The sequence below is a fragment of the Giraffa tippelskirchi genome, chromosome 13 (genome assembly GCF_054371585.1).
Source record: "Giraffa tippelskirchi isolate mGirTip1 chromosome 13, T2T-mGirTip1v1.2.pri, whole genome shotgun sequence".
NCBI classification, from domain to species: domain Eukaryota; kingdom Metazoa; phylum Chordata; class Mammalia; order Artiodactyla; family Giraffidae; genus Giraffa; species Giraffa tippelskirchi.
In genome coordinates, this window is record NC_137287.1 from 71,306,151 (window position 1) to 71,321,240 (window position 15,090).

Below are 15,090 nucleotides of genomic sequence, written 5' to 3' on the forward strand. Positions count from 1 at the left end.
TCTGTTTTTCTTTTCACTTCTTTCCTTCACTTTCAGTCTCTTCCCCTTTCTTCCCTTTCCCTTTTTTTCCTTTCTTTATTAAGTCTAAGAAAAAGTGATCCAAAGACACTCACAACCTGGATTCTGACTAACCCAAGTACCAGCACCGGTGATGGCGGACTTTATGATAACCCTGGCTGTCGGGTGAACTGGGGCAGGTGAGGCTGAGTCTGCTACCTCCCAAGGGACAGCTGCAGGATCTCAGCTGTTGCCCCACATGATCCCTGAGTGCCACACTTCTTCTCCCTCATCTCTCAGTCTCCCAATTTGCCACAGGTCTCTCCACGTCCCACTATCCTCTCTCCTCACACCTTAGGGCAGGTACCATTATCTTTGATTAAGAAATACATCCGCTTCCTGAATGTATCCATAATTTCAGTTTTTCCAGGCCCCAATCCATTCTCCAAACTATAGCTACATCGATCTTTCTAAAATGCAAAACTTTTGATGATGTCACCTACAGGCCCAAAGCCTACAGTTTACCTTCAGTTCAGTTCAGTCGCTCAGTCATGTCCAACTCTTTGCGACCCCATGGACTGCACCACGCCAGGCCACCCTGTCCATCACCAACTCCCGGAGTTTACCCACACTCATGTCCACTGAGTCGGTGATGCCATCCAGCCATCTTATCCCCTGTCGTCCCCTTCTCCTCCTGCCCCCAATCTTTCCCAGCATCAGGGTCTTTTCCATTGAGTCAGCTCTTCACTTCAGGTGGCCAAACTATTAGAGTTTCAGCTTTAGCATCAGTCTTTCCAATGAACACCCAGGACTGATCTCCTTTAGGATGGACTGGTTGGATCTCCTTGCAGTCCAAGGGACTCTCAAAAGTCTTCTCCAACACCACAGTTCAAAAGCATCAATTCTTTGGCGGTCAGCTTCCTTTATAGTCCAACTCTCACATCCATACATGACTCCTGGAAAAACCATAGCCTTGACTAGACAGACCTTTGTTGGCAAAGTAATGTCTCTGCTTTTTAATAGGCTGTCTAGATTGGTCATAACTGTCCTCCCAAGGAGTAAGCGTCTTTTAATTTCATGGCTGCAATCACCAGCTGCAGTGATTTTGGAGCCCAAGAAAATAAAGTCTGACACTGTTTCCACTGTTTCCCCATCTATTTGCCATGAAGTGATGGAACCGGATGCCATGATCTTAGTTTTCTGAATGTTGAGTTTTAAGCCGACTTTTTCACTCTCCTCTTTCATTTTCATCAAGAGGCTCTTTGGTTCTTCTTCGCTTTCTGCCATAAGAGTGGTGTCATCTGCATATCTGAGTTATTGATGTTTCTCCCGGCAATCTTGATTTACCTTACATACCCTCAAAGTAGCCCTCAGCAGCTAACTGAAAGCGCTTCATGGTCCAGCCTCTTCTCACTTGTCGGTGGCTCTGCACATTTTTCATAGCTCTTTAACATGTCAAGATCCCTTTTTTATTTATTTTTCTCACATATTATTTTCTCTCTTTGAAATTGTAATGTTTTTACTCCTCCCTGTTTTATATGCATACCTCCTCCATTTTTAATATCAACTTAGTCATGATCTCCTCCAAGATTTTTCCGGTCACCAAAGGCAAGATTTCTATGTGCTAGCATAGGTCTCTGTGCAGTTCATATTATCAGCTCACTGGTCGTGTTGCCCTAGAGTTTTCCAATTATTCAATTGTATCCTAGTCACCACTGTACCTCACAGTCCGCATGACATAAGGGTCCTGGTTAAATGTTTATCTAACTAAACGAGTGATAAAAAGATAAAAGTGCAAAAAATTACACATGAAGTGTTAGTCGTTCAGTTGTGTCCGACTCTTTGCAACCGCATAGACTGTAGCCCACCAGGCTCCTCTGTCCATGGAATATTCCAGGCAAGAATACTGGAGTGGGTTACCATGCCCTTCTCCAGGGGAATCTTCCTGACCCAGGGATCAAACCCAGGTCTCCTGCATTGTAGGAAGATTCTTTACCATTTGAGCCACTAGGGAAGCCCAAATTACCAATAGTGTAACCCAATTTATATTCAAGAAAAACTTAAACACATACATATGTGTTTAATACATATATGCATACACATAGACATAATAGTAAAATCATTGGAAGATGCTATAGTGTTTTTTATTATAGTTATAAGAAATATATATTCATAAATCATGTGTATAATTCAAACAGTCACATGAAAGAGATTATCAGGACTTCCCAGGTGGTGCTAGTGGTAAAGAACTCACCTGTCAGTGCAGGAGTCATAACAGACACGGGTTTGATCCCTGGGTCAGGAAGATCCCCTGCAGGAGGAGATGGCAACCCACTCCAGTATTCTTGCCCGGAGAATCCCATGGAGAAAAGAGCCTGGCGGGCTATGGCTCATAAGGTCACAGAGAGTCGGACATGACTGAAGAGACTTAGCACATAAGTGCTACTCCCAGGCTTGTCACATCTGCATAGAACATTATAGTGCCTAGAATTTCTGGTGCTTTTGCATATTTCCCTCTGGAGTGGCATTGTGCTACTGGGATTTGAACCTTAATTTGACTTCATAAATTATACTCAACTATTATATACTTCCCTGGTAGCTCAGACGGTAAAGAATCTGCCTGCAATGCAGGAGACCTGGGTTCCATTCCTGGGTTGGGAAGATCCCCCGGAGAAGGGAATGGCAGTCCACTCCAGTATTCTTGCTTGGAGAATTCCATGCACAGACCATGGGGTCTCAGAGTCAGACACGACTGAGCGACTTTAACTCATTCACTCACTCACTCATTACATATTTAATCTCTATCATGTTATCACTTGACTTGGTGCCATGGTAGAAAGGAATGATTTTATGACTGTTTTTGAGGTACCCACAAACTTTTGGTGAGAAAAGGTATTAATATATAGATGGCACGTTGAGGTTTTTCTATATATACTTGATATATCTAATCAAGAGATATATATACTTGTTTGTAAAATATTGAGAGATTGGACTTCATATATTTTGATGCCACTCCATTCTACTCTTCTCTCTGAACCAATCTCTTCTGCTCCACTATATCTAATTTTGAAGGATAGAATCCTACACTTAAAAAACTGAAATACCTTCAAGGGGCAAACTATTGTTTCTCTGAATGTATCCTTCAGAATTACCACCAAATGGTCACATTTTTCAGATCTGAACACCTCTAATAATGATAACTCAGTGCTTCTAAGATTCTACAGCTTTGTGACATCTTCTGTGGTTTCTGATCACAGTGTCAAGACTGAGTTCAACCCCTCTTGCCCTGTTGACAAGACAATATCTGAAGATAAATACTTTGTTGCTTCTGAATCTCCTCTTTTTATTGTTATTTTAAACTCCCTAATCAAATCTAGACAAGAATCAGTAGGGTTGGCTTTTTATAAATACAAGTATGTATAGCTCCATAATAAATTTTTTCTTCTTAAATTCTGGCCTCTTTACTCATCAAAATCTTTTATACATATAAATATTCACCCAATACTGGCAATGAATTAAAAATAGATTCTGTTATTATTCTTACAGTACAGATGAAGAAATTGAGGAACCAAGAGGTGAGATGACAAGTGTGCAATGATGGAATTGTAATTTGATACCATAACATTTGGCTCAAGGGTCCATCCAAATGATACAGTGCTGTTCTCTGTGATGCTGGGAATAGTTGTACACTGAAACTACAGTCACAATGACAAGCATATAGATTATTACTTTTCTCTGTGATGGTCAGAGTTTATCAGGGGATTTGTGCGTCTATAGCCACAGAGCTAGGGCAAACATTATCAAAAGAGTCTTCGAATAAACTCTACTACACAACACACTACTGTCACCTAACTCCTTATTTTTAAAACTCTAATGCAATTAGACTATGTTTTGCAATTATTTTTGCATTTTTCAACAAATTACTGAATCATTCAGTAATAGACTTCATATTTAAATATAAAAATACATATGCATGTTTTAAAATATAACTATATGTTAAATTATAAAAATCTATACTTAAATGTAAAGTCATATTTAAATAAATACACTAAGAAAAGTTTGGATGAAATGCCTAAATGTCTGCAATGAAATTGCTGCAAATGCGTTTGGGGAATATTACTTTTTAAGTCTATTAATTTGATGGAGTAGGCAGGGGAAGCCAAATACTATACTTCCTACTTAGGTTCCAATGCCATCTGTTTTGAAATTAGAAAGAAATGAGAGGCAACTAAAAAATTTTGCCAAACTATTTAACAGTGAAAATTGTTTGGTTTTTTTTTTTTTCTTTACTATGATTTTTCTCCTTAAAAGCCAGTGGAGGAAGTTCCAGAAAGAAAAACACCAATACAGTATACTAATGCATATATATGGAATTTGAAAAGTGGTAACGATAACCCTATATGTGAGACAGAATAAGAGACACAGATGCATAGAACAGTCTTATGGACTCTGAGGGAGAAGGTGAGGGTGGGACGTTCTGGGACAATAGCATTGAAACATGTATATTATCATATGTGAAACAGAACACCATTCCAGGTTCGATGCATGAGACAAATGCTCAGGGCTGGGGCAATGGGATGACCCAGAGGGATGGGATGGGGAGGGAGGTGGGAGGGGGGTCCAGGAAGGGGAACACATGTAAACCCATGGCTGATTCATGTCAATGTATGGCAAAAACTACTACAATATTGTAAAGTAATTAGCCCCCAACTAAAATAAATAAATTTATTAAAAAAAAAAAAAAAAAAAAAGCCAGTGGAGGAAGTTCAGAAATGGAACTGGAGATAATTGTGTCCTTGACAGAGGCAGAGTGACACCGTGTGGAGTGAAAAAGAACAGAGCCACCCCACAAGGTGGAGCAGCTCTTCCCAGAAGAGCACAGCCTGAAATAGGAGACTGATGGCTGACTTTTCAAGTTCACTCAACTTATTTCCCTATATTCACCTTAGAATTCTTCATGGAGAGTGTGAACATGTTCAAGTAGGCTCACAGCAAAGAGGGTATATACGGTTAGACTGGAATATGTAACATTTTGAAAGAAATGTTTTATACTCTAAAAGCAATAAAACCGACCGTAAGACTTTCTGATCATATGCACCTGGGCAAAATGTAAAAGGACCCTTCCCATTCCTCCTCCTCGCCCCCAACACACATACCATATTCTATCCGTACTTGTATCTGGAAACTTCAGTAATCTAAGGGCATTTAAAATAAAGCTCACAGCTTAAATCGTTACTGAAAGAACTTTTTTCTCAATTATATACTCTTCAGAAAAATTTACAACAGTGGATTTTATACCAAGTCCACTTATATATAAGTCAGTTGTTTCAACAAGGAGAAGCCAGGAAATTACTGGCAAACACACATTTGAGATTGAATTTGGGGAGGAAATTTGACTTAAACAATTTTTTGAAGAAAAAATGTGTGTTATAGTGGGAATTGTGCATGTGTTTTTTTTTTTTATTTGTTCAACAAATATTGATGGGGCATGTATTACATTTTAGGTGCTGTGAGAAGTGTTGGAGATACCTCTGAAAAATAGAAATCCTTGCCCTTGACATTCTGGCACTATGATGAGAAGTCAGAAAAATTAATTGAGAAATGTTTAAAATATGCATTAAGTGCTTTTTTTAGCATTTGTGGAGATCAGAATATTTTTCTATAGATCTAATAATAAGGTTAATGACACCACTCTTTCACTATGAAATATCCAGAGAGAGTTTAAAACCCAAGTCATATTACACCTCTTACCTTAAGATGTTCCCATCACATTTACAACAGTTGGAATTCTTACTGGGTCTTCTGCACTCTCCCCAGTTGGACACTGCCAGCCCGAGCCAGTCTCTGCTGGCCCCAAGTCTTTACACAAACTCTACTCTGCCTCAAACATTCCTCTTTCATTCCTGCCCTTCACACCCTTATACTTCAGGACTAAATGTGACTAGTGATCCCATATCCTCACAAAGGATATTCCCTGACTCTCCAATCCAATATTTCCCTCTAGACTCTATATATCACTTCACTCATTATGATTCTCTCCTTGATATTCCTTAGTCACTTCCATTTTTAACTTGTGTTTTTATTTTTTATGTGTCTCCCCTAACAAGAATGGAAGCTTCAAGTGAGAGCTTTTTTGTTGTTAGCCATACAGCTCTGAAAGTGGATGAGATGGTTGGATGGAATCACCAACTCGATGGACGGATGGCATCAGTGACTCGATGGACATGAGTTTGAGTAAACTTCGGGAGTTGGTGATCGACAGGGTAGCCTGGAGTGCTGCAGTCCATGGAGTCACAAAGAGTCAGACTCGACTGAGCGACTGAATTGAACTTGAACTGATGCAGCTCTATCATTTGGAATGAAGGTTGTCCACTCAAAGGTGTTCATCAAGTATTAATTGAATAAATAATATTTTTTATCCTTGCTTATTTACTTATTCTGTATTTTTGATCCTTGCTTATTCTTTACACACAATTTCTTCCAAAGTAGAGACTTTGAGGCACTTTTTATTCTGTTGTTTTTTCCCCTCTCTGTCTCCTTCCTCCCTTCCTTTTTATTCTTTCGCTTTCTTTTTTCCTTCCTTCTTTCTTTCTTCTGTCCTTTCTTCCTACCTTCAATCTTTTCTTTCTTTCTTCCCCCATTTTCTTCCTTCTTTCTTTCTTTTATTTCTTTTCCTTACAGAAATATGAAGATTTTGATACTTGGCATTTTTTAAAAAGTGACAACTGAAAGCCAAATCAAATGTCTTTGTAATCATCCAGTTCTGAAAAGGAGTATTTGGAAGTGGTCTCTATAATTACCATGATAAACTGTTGGGACAAATGGCAAAGTTAGTATATATATATATACATATATATATAAAATAAGGCTTGCATGATTATATTTTTTTCTAGTAGGAGCAAAGAAACAGATGTTTGTTTAGAACAATGCAAACATGTATTAAACATTTTTAGAAGGTTTTCAGACCTTTAATAAAGAAAGGAGTTTGGGTTTATTCTGTGATCAGTAAGTAGTACTTGTGAGGTGACACCTTTTAGCAAAATGCAAGAAAAAATAAATTTTACAAATGAGAAAAACATGTGTGAAATTTAAATTGTCTGCTTATCCAGTGCCAACTCTAGTTAATTGGTGGTAGCTGCCCTGAGTACTGTGTATCTAAGGATTCTGAGGTCATGTTCAGGCTCTGTGGGTAGTTCTATGATTGAATAACAATGCCTATGTAAGCACCTCCCTGAATTAAATTATTTCAGTTGAAATACTTAGAATGATTTCCATTTTCTTAAAGGATTTGGTTGTTACTGGAGCATTTCTCCAGGTGTTCTGTTTATAGAATACAGTAATTAAAAGTGCGCAGTTACTGAAAATGCATTGAAGTATACTACACTTGGGAAATCTTGTAATCTGTGAAATTGCCTAGTTTTTCCTGTTTAGAATGGTCCTAGGCCTACAGGGAAGGATTGAGTTACACAGAGTAGATGGATGCATCCAAACTTTTTTGTTGCCATATAGGAGACTATTCAACTCTCTAGCCTTATTCTTAGAGTTAGAAAAGAACAGAGATTATAACATTAATACTGAACATACCTTTGGTCCTGTGTTCTACACACATATAACGAAATACCCTTTTGGCCAGCACACCACTTGAGCTTTATTCCGATGCTTAATTTCTGCATTTGTGCTTGAGAGAGATGTGTTGGCAAAAATTATCTCATGTGAATGTAGGTAAGTGGATAGAGATATTCTGAAATGAGTTGCCTTAAAATAGTTACAGAAAGAAAGTGAAAGTGAAGTCACTCAGTGTGTCTGGCTCTTTGTGACCCTATGACTGTAGCCTGCCAGGCTCCTCCATCCATGGGATTTTCCGGGCAAGAACACTGGAGTGGGTTGCCATTTCCTTCTCCAGGGGATCTTCCTGACCCAGGGATCGAACTCAGGTCTCCCACATTGCAGGCAGACTCTTTATCCTCTGAGCTGCCAGACAAAGTTAGACTAAATAGCTAAGTAGTCTATAAATCCGAACATACTACTTGAAAGAGAAGTTTGCATTTATTACAAGGCATAGCCATCAAGGCAATGTCTACTAAGTTAAAATTCATAAATATTATATAAAGAGGTAGAAGAAATCTACATCCCAAATCTACATTGAATTTTGCATTCAAAAGGATACACTTTAAAATAGTTTATGGATCCAGAAATTTTGAAAATGTATATATTGAACACTAAAAGTTATTGAACAGCTCTTAAATACTGTAACTCAGTTCTGATACCTCTATCCAATTCTGACACTTGCTTTTTCCCTTTGTGTTTAAAGAAAGAATAGGTGAGGGCGATGTGGCAGAGAGGTGAATATAGAAAATGATGGAGAAGAAGTTAGTAAATGTTACTTACATACAAGAGGGCACTATGGAGCCTTTTACTTCAGCTACTTAATTCTTGGAATTTATTCTTAAAATTGGTAGATCTCTAAAAAGAACTTTCACAGTTTTGAAACCATTGTGAAATGCAGTATATTGACAGGTTCTGTCTCACCATCCCTGGAACTTTTCATTAATGATTTTGGTGGCCTTTAGCTTTCAGTGAAGACATTATCAATAGCTTGAAATCTGAGAAAAGATAACCCTAGACTTAGGCTTGTCTATATACCACAGAGGAAATGATGAACTAAATGAACATTTGCAATTTCTGTTTATTCAAAACAAGTCCATTTGAAAAAAAAAAAAAGTACATTACATCAACTTGAGTTGGACATGACTTGGTGACCAACCAACAACAACAAATTAATTATTCAATCTTTAATTTCAATATTTTGAAATTTTTCCAAACATAATAGAATCCCAAGTAGTGGTTACTAAAGAAAGTCTGAGTTATAAGATAGCTTTAAAAAGATAGTAACGTTCAAGGATAATTGAACTGAGATTTAGAACATTTAGATACACCTATACTACAACAATAAGAGCAGTGATTTAATATTTGAAGTATAATGATTCAGAGATTGGGAGGGAATAGATATCTGTAGACATTTCTAAATATTTGTAAATATAGACAACTTTAAAATCTTGCTCTTCAAACCCATTCCTTAGACATAGGAAAAAGTCACCTAGTTTCTTAAAGGATATCCCAATAACAAATTTCTAAATTTGAATATTAGTATATTGCCTTCATTAATTAATGTGAGTGAGTGAATGTGAGTGAAAATCTCTCAGTCATGTCCGACTCTTTGTGACCCCACGGACTACATCAAATTCTCTAGGCCAGAATACTGGAGTGGGTAATCTTTCCCTTCTCCAGGGGATCTTCCCAACCCAGGGATCAAACCCAGGTCTCCTGCATTGCAGGTGGATTCTTGACCAGCTGAGCCACAAGGGAAGCCAGAGAATATTGGAGTGGGTAGCCTACCCTTTCTCCAGGGGATCTTCCCGACCCAGGAATGGAACCGAGATCTCCTGCATTGCAGGCAGATTCTTTACCAGCTGAGCTATCAGGGAAGCCCTCATTAATGTGTGAGCTTTAAGAAATCTGGAAGTTATGCCCAAATGCCTAATCCCCAAAGTTATACCCTTTTAACTATGCATTTGCAAGTCTGAATAAACTGAATGAAATCTGTATAGCTTAATACGCATTAGTAACATGGCAATTTATTCTCCAATAGATTTAAAACTTGAGCTCTTAGTTAAAAGTATTTGACCTTCTCCTCACAATAACATTTTTGGCATTTGAACTAAATCTAATGGAGGCTAATTATTTTGATGTTCATGTATGGATTAATATTATTTCATTAATTTTACCAATTTAAAAGCATTGACTGGCTGTTTGCAAAGTATTATCCACAAAATTTTTTTGACAATTCAGGAAATACAATATTTTTAATTTTGAATTTATCAACAAAGGTCAATACAAAATAGTTTTTAAGTGAATGTCCAGTATTTTATCTTCCTTTTTAATTTAATTTTTATTTTACATTGAAAATGAAAGTGAAGTCGCTCAGTTGTGTCCGACTCTTTGGGCTGTACCGTCCATGGGATTTTCCAGGCAAGAATACTGGAGTGGTTGCCATTTCTTTCTCCAGGAGATCAAACCCAGTGATTGAACCCAGGTCTCCCGCATTGTAGACAGACGCTTTACCATCTGAGCCACCAGGGAGAATCACTTGGAGGGTTTTACATTGGGGTATACTTAATTTACAATGTTGTGTTAGTTCCAAGTGTACAGCAAAGTGATTCAGTTATACGTATACATATATGGATTCTTTTTCAGATTCTTTTCCCATTTGGTCATTACAGAATATTGAATAGAATTGCCTGTGCTGTACAATTGGTCCTTGTTGATTATCTATTTTATATATATTTAATATGTAGTAGTGTGTATATGTGAATCCCAAAGTCCTCATTTATCCCTCCTCCTTACCTTTCCCCTTTGGTAACCATAAGTTTGTCTTCTATTTCTGTGAGTCTGTATCCATTTTGTAAATCAGTTCATTTTTATCATTTTTTTAGATTTCACATAAATTGATATCATATGATATTTGTCTTTGTCTGACTTACTTCACTTTATGATAATCGCTAGGCCCTCCCATTTGCTGCAAATGGCATTATTTTGTTCTTTTTGTGGCGAGGTAATATTCCATTGTATGTATGTACCACATATATGTATCTTTGATGATTGTCAGGTATAAAGCATTTTTCTTCAAAAAATAAGATAGTGTCTGTCCACTGTTTTCAATTACATTTTCTCTGTTTATAGCAAAGAGAATGAATTGCACTTTTCTGTCAATATTTTCTTCCTCAAGCACAGCTACTATTATTTACTACATTGGGAAAATAATGTTTGAATTGCTATTTTTTCCAAAGTTAAAGAAGTTAGGAGGTGTAGAAATTCTGACCCTTTAATATGGAACATTCATTTAAAGTTCTGTTAATTTTTGTTACAATTAAGAAAAAACAGAATTGTCCCTGGATTGGGAAGATCCCTGGAGCAGGAAATGGCAACCTACTCCAGTATTCTTGTCTGGGAAATCCCATGGACAGAGGAGCCTGTTTGGCTACAGTTCATAGGGTCTCAAAGAGTCTGATGTGACTTAGTGATTAAACAACAACAACTACAATATTAATACCCCATGTTATGATAAGGGTTTGTGTTCAAGTGTATGCATTTTTCAAAACTCATCAAAGGGTGCATTCAAGATTTTTTTACTGTGTCCACTGGAAAAAAAAAATGTACAACCTAAAAGTTGAGAATTGTTTTATTTGGGGCTTTACTGAGGACTATAACCTGGGATGGAAGCCTCTCAGATAGCTCTGAGGAACTGTCTCAAAGAGGCAGAGGGAGGAGTCAGTATATATATTACTTTTGACTACAGAAATATGTGTACTTGAGTTTACATCTTGGTAAAGTATTATCACAAAAAAAAAATCTGCTAATTTTTTAAATCTGGTAATCACAAAAAAAATCAGATATCTCAAATTAATGTTTTTAGTGCTTTCTCATATATTGGAGTGGAGAAGGCAATGGCACCCCACTCCAGTACTCTTGCCTGGAAAATCCCATGGACGGAGGAGCCTGGTAGGCTGCAATCCATGGGGTCGCACAGAGTCGGACACGACTGAGCAACTTCACTTTCACGTTTCACTTTCATGCATTGGAGAAGGAAATGGAAACCCACTCCAGTGTTGTTGCCTGGAGACTCCCAGGGATGGGGGAGCCTGGTGGGCTGCCGTCTAAGGGGTTGCACAGAGTAGGACACGACTGAGCGACTTCACTTTCATGTTTCACTTTCATGCATTGGAGAAGGAAATGGCAACCCACTCCAGTGTTCTTGCCTGGAGACTCCCAGGGATGAGGGAGCCTGGTGGGCTGCCATCTATGGGGTCGGACACGACTGAAGCGACTTAGCAGCAGCAGCATATATGGGAGGATACAAGAGTCTGGGCTTATTGAAATCATTCCTTTGCTTATGCACCTTAACTATCTCGGGCCAGTGTCCTGTTTTCCTCCATCCTGAATTCTCCTCAAGGCACACCCACTGGGAGGGTAGGGGGTTGGGGAGTTGTGCAGCTGCAGCGGCTGATGGCTTGTGGCTTGGTGGCCACAACATCCTTTGTTTTACAGAAATGGCAGGAGACTTTTTTTTTGTCCATAATTATACATGTTTTACCTCAAAGAACAAAATAAACTGCAAATAATTATGGAATTCTTCCTAATGATATTGTATGTTAAAGTATAATAATATCTCTGTAACTTATTCAAATCAAAATGCATTAAAAAGATGGGTTGACTGATGGGTGTAAAGTGTAATGATATATTTTATCATTATATTATAAAATACATTAAAATATATTTTAATGTTATTGATTGCTCACTCTAAAATTGGTTGAATATTTCTCTATGCTTAATGTTATTTACAATAAAACTTAATTTTTAAAATTACAACTAAAAGAAAAATTGCATATTTATATCTTCCTAAAGAAGTCTGCTTTATTCTTGAAGATTATTTTTAAAGCTTTAAGGAGTATGTGATTAAATAGATCATATCATTTAGCCAGTTCAAACCATTTGTATTATTAGGCAGATCAGACTGTTAGAGAAACATACTTTGCATGACTAATTATTAAACAGTTTTTTTCTGTAGGAAGATAATGTAGAAATGAGGGTTTTTACATTTAATCTATCTATGTAGCTTTGACCCTGTAGACCAAAATTGAGTTAGCATTTTGGTTTCTTGCCCTTCCATTGACCCCAGTTTTCAGAGGTTTAGAAATTGACTGCAAGATTGCCTTTTGTGCCAGAACTTGGCACCAAAACCTAAAACCCAAGACCAAGTCATGATTTTCAGTTTATTTTCAAGGTTATTGGCAAGAAGTCATAACGTTCATTTCTTCGTCTTAGATGATAATGCCAAGGATGTCAGGACACAACGTCCCTCAGGCAATGTATCAGGAATATCTGAAAACATGTGCACAAGATGATGGCCTAAGGAGTCCAAAAACACTAAAGCAGGAACTCAGAAATAAATGAGAAGCAAGAAAAGTTTAACTTTCAGGTATGAGGTATCATTCTGTTTCATTCATATTGAATTCTTGATGGATGGGTGGATTTTCTGGCCAGGGACTCAGTATGTCAATCAGCTGACTTGCTATCTTACTGTTTTTCTGTGTGAACATTTTAAAATAAAAGGAAAAAATTAAAATGTTAATCATTTGTAGATTCAGGTGGAAAAGGTAGGTAAGTAAGTTATTTCTTCTGATTCAGTTTTCTTTTTTTCCTATATTTATACGTGCACAGTTTTTCATATCCAGTTGATTAACACTTTATATGTCTTAAGATTATTCTTTTATGTTACATCTCAATATATATCTCAAAAACTCTGGAAAATTTTGGAGGTTAAAATGATTTTGCCTTTGGTAACATTAAGGACCTGGATCTGGTTCTGAACTGTGTAGGAAACAGAAAACTACATCAGAAATAGCTGTCTATCCCTAAGAATTTACCCAGAACAATAAACCAAAGTGAAGACGAAAACTAGAGAGAAAACAATAGGAAAGAAATGAGTTCAATGGACCTATTCATTCAATAAATATCAGTTTAGCATTTCTGAATAGCTGGCTCTGCATGAAGTGCTTTGCAGGAAAAGGCAGAAATAAAGGTATAGTTTCTATCTGTGAAGAACCAATAAACATGCTGTGAAAATTGAATAAACAATTCTTCATACGCAGGAGTCATACCAGGGTTGAGATAGATGCTTGTAAGTAATCAACAAGGAAGTCAACTGCACAAGCTTCTCTAGTAAGAATTTGTAAAATAATGAGTAGTAAAACCAAGGAATGAAGAAGATGAGTGAAGATAGAGAAGATGGACCAGCAAAGACCACTGTCGAGAATGTTTAAGACTGACAGCCAATATCTGTTAAGCACTTTATATCTGTTAAGAAATACTTAACTTGTGTCATCTTGTTTAATGCTAAACAAATACATAGAGTAGGCACTATAATTCTGTCCATTTTACAGGCTAAGCAACTGAGGCTATGGAGTTTAAGTAACTTCCCCAAGGTTACATAGTTAGTATGAGGTTGAACAAAGATTCAAAGATGCCTGCTCTGGTTTCACATCCCAAACTTATAGAGTCAATGGTTCCAGGTGCTCTAATGATGCTGCATCGGGATGGACTGAATTTTGAATTTGACAGAAAGAGGACATACTGAGTTTACATAAGAGCATGAAAGAGAGCACAAATTGCAGTAGTATAAATATATAGAACATACAATAAAACAAAAAAGGATTCTATGGTTATGAAAATTATAATAAACAGCAAAACACACAAAACACCTAATTCACAAAAACACCACAACAGTGAAGAGAATGTCACTTATACATAAATGATTCTAGCCTTCCTTCTTTGTGTATCTGTAACTTCCCACTCACTTTATCGGCTTTATCAAGTACAATACAGTGCTTATGTATAGTTCCTTTTACTTTGATTTTTGAGACTCACTCATTTCCAATATTAAATAACTGTCAGTAACTTTTTCCCACTTTTTTCAGTAAGGTTGTTTCATACATTAATAGTACAGTTAGATTGCTTTGATAGGTTGTTTTGTTACATTCTGTAGTCCCTCCTAAGATCCACTGAAGTCCTAAATAATTTTTGAATTTGCATGCATTGGCATTCATTATCTATGTTAATGGGTTTTGACAAATGTAAAATATCAACAAAGCCACAGTTATAGAATCATGCTGAATACTTTTACCCCCATAAAATGTCCGATGTGCTTCACCTATTCAATACCCTTTCTGCAGCTTAAGTTTTCTTAAGTCTTTTTAATTAAATCTCCTCAATAAGGAGGACAAAATATACCCCTCTATCTTGCCAGATATAACTATATGGCTTTCATTATCTATTTTGTATTTACCTTCCAGATATATCCTTAGAGTCCTATTCAAAGGCAACCAAACGTTCATTCCATGCAAATCAAACTATTTGTATTTCTTAGAATATATCACCTTGCTAACTAATTCACACTAAATACTTCTCTCTCTGTCAAAACTGTTCTTATAGAAAGGAATGCCTGGAAAATCTCCATACATTCTTCAAAAATGACCT

General features: G+C 37.0%; 1 long non-coding RNA gene across 1 annotated transcript in view; it reads left to right on the top strand.

Moving 5' to 3' along the window:
* LOC145531339 (uncharacterized) overlaps positions 1 to 15,090 on the top strand; it is a 139,954-nt gene that overhangs the window by 50,568 nt on the left and 74,296 nt on the right. The window contains exon 2 of the long non-coding RNA XR_014072364.1: positions 12,880 to 13,033. This is a non-coding gene — a long non-coding RNA (uncharacterized LOC145531339). The remainder of the gene's footprint in view (positions 1 to 12,879; positions 13,034 to 15,090) is intronic.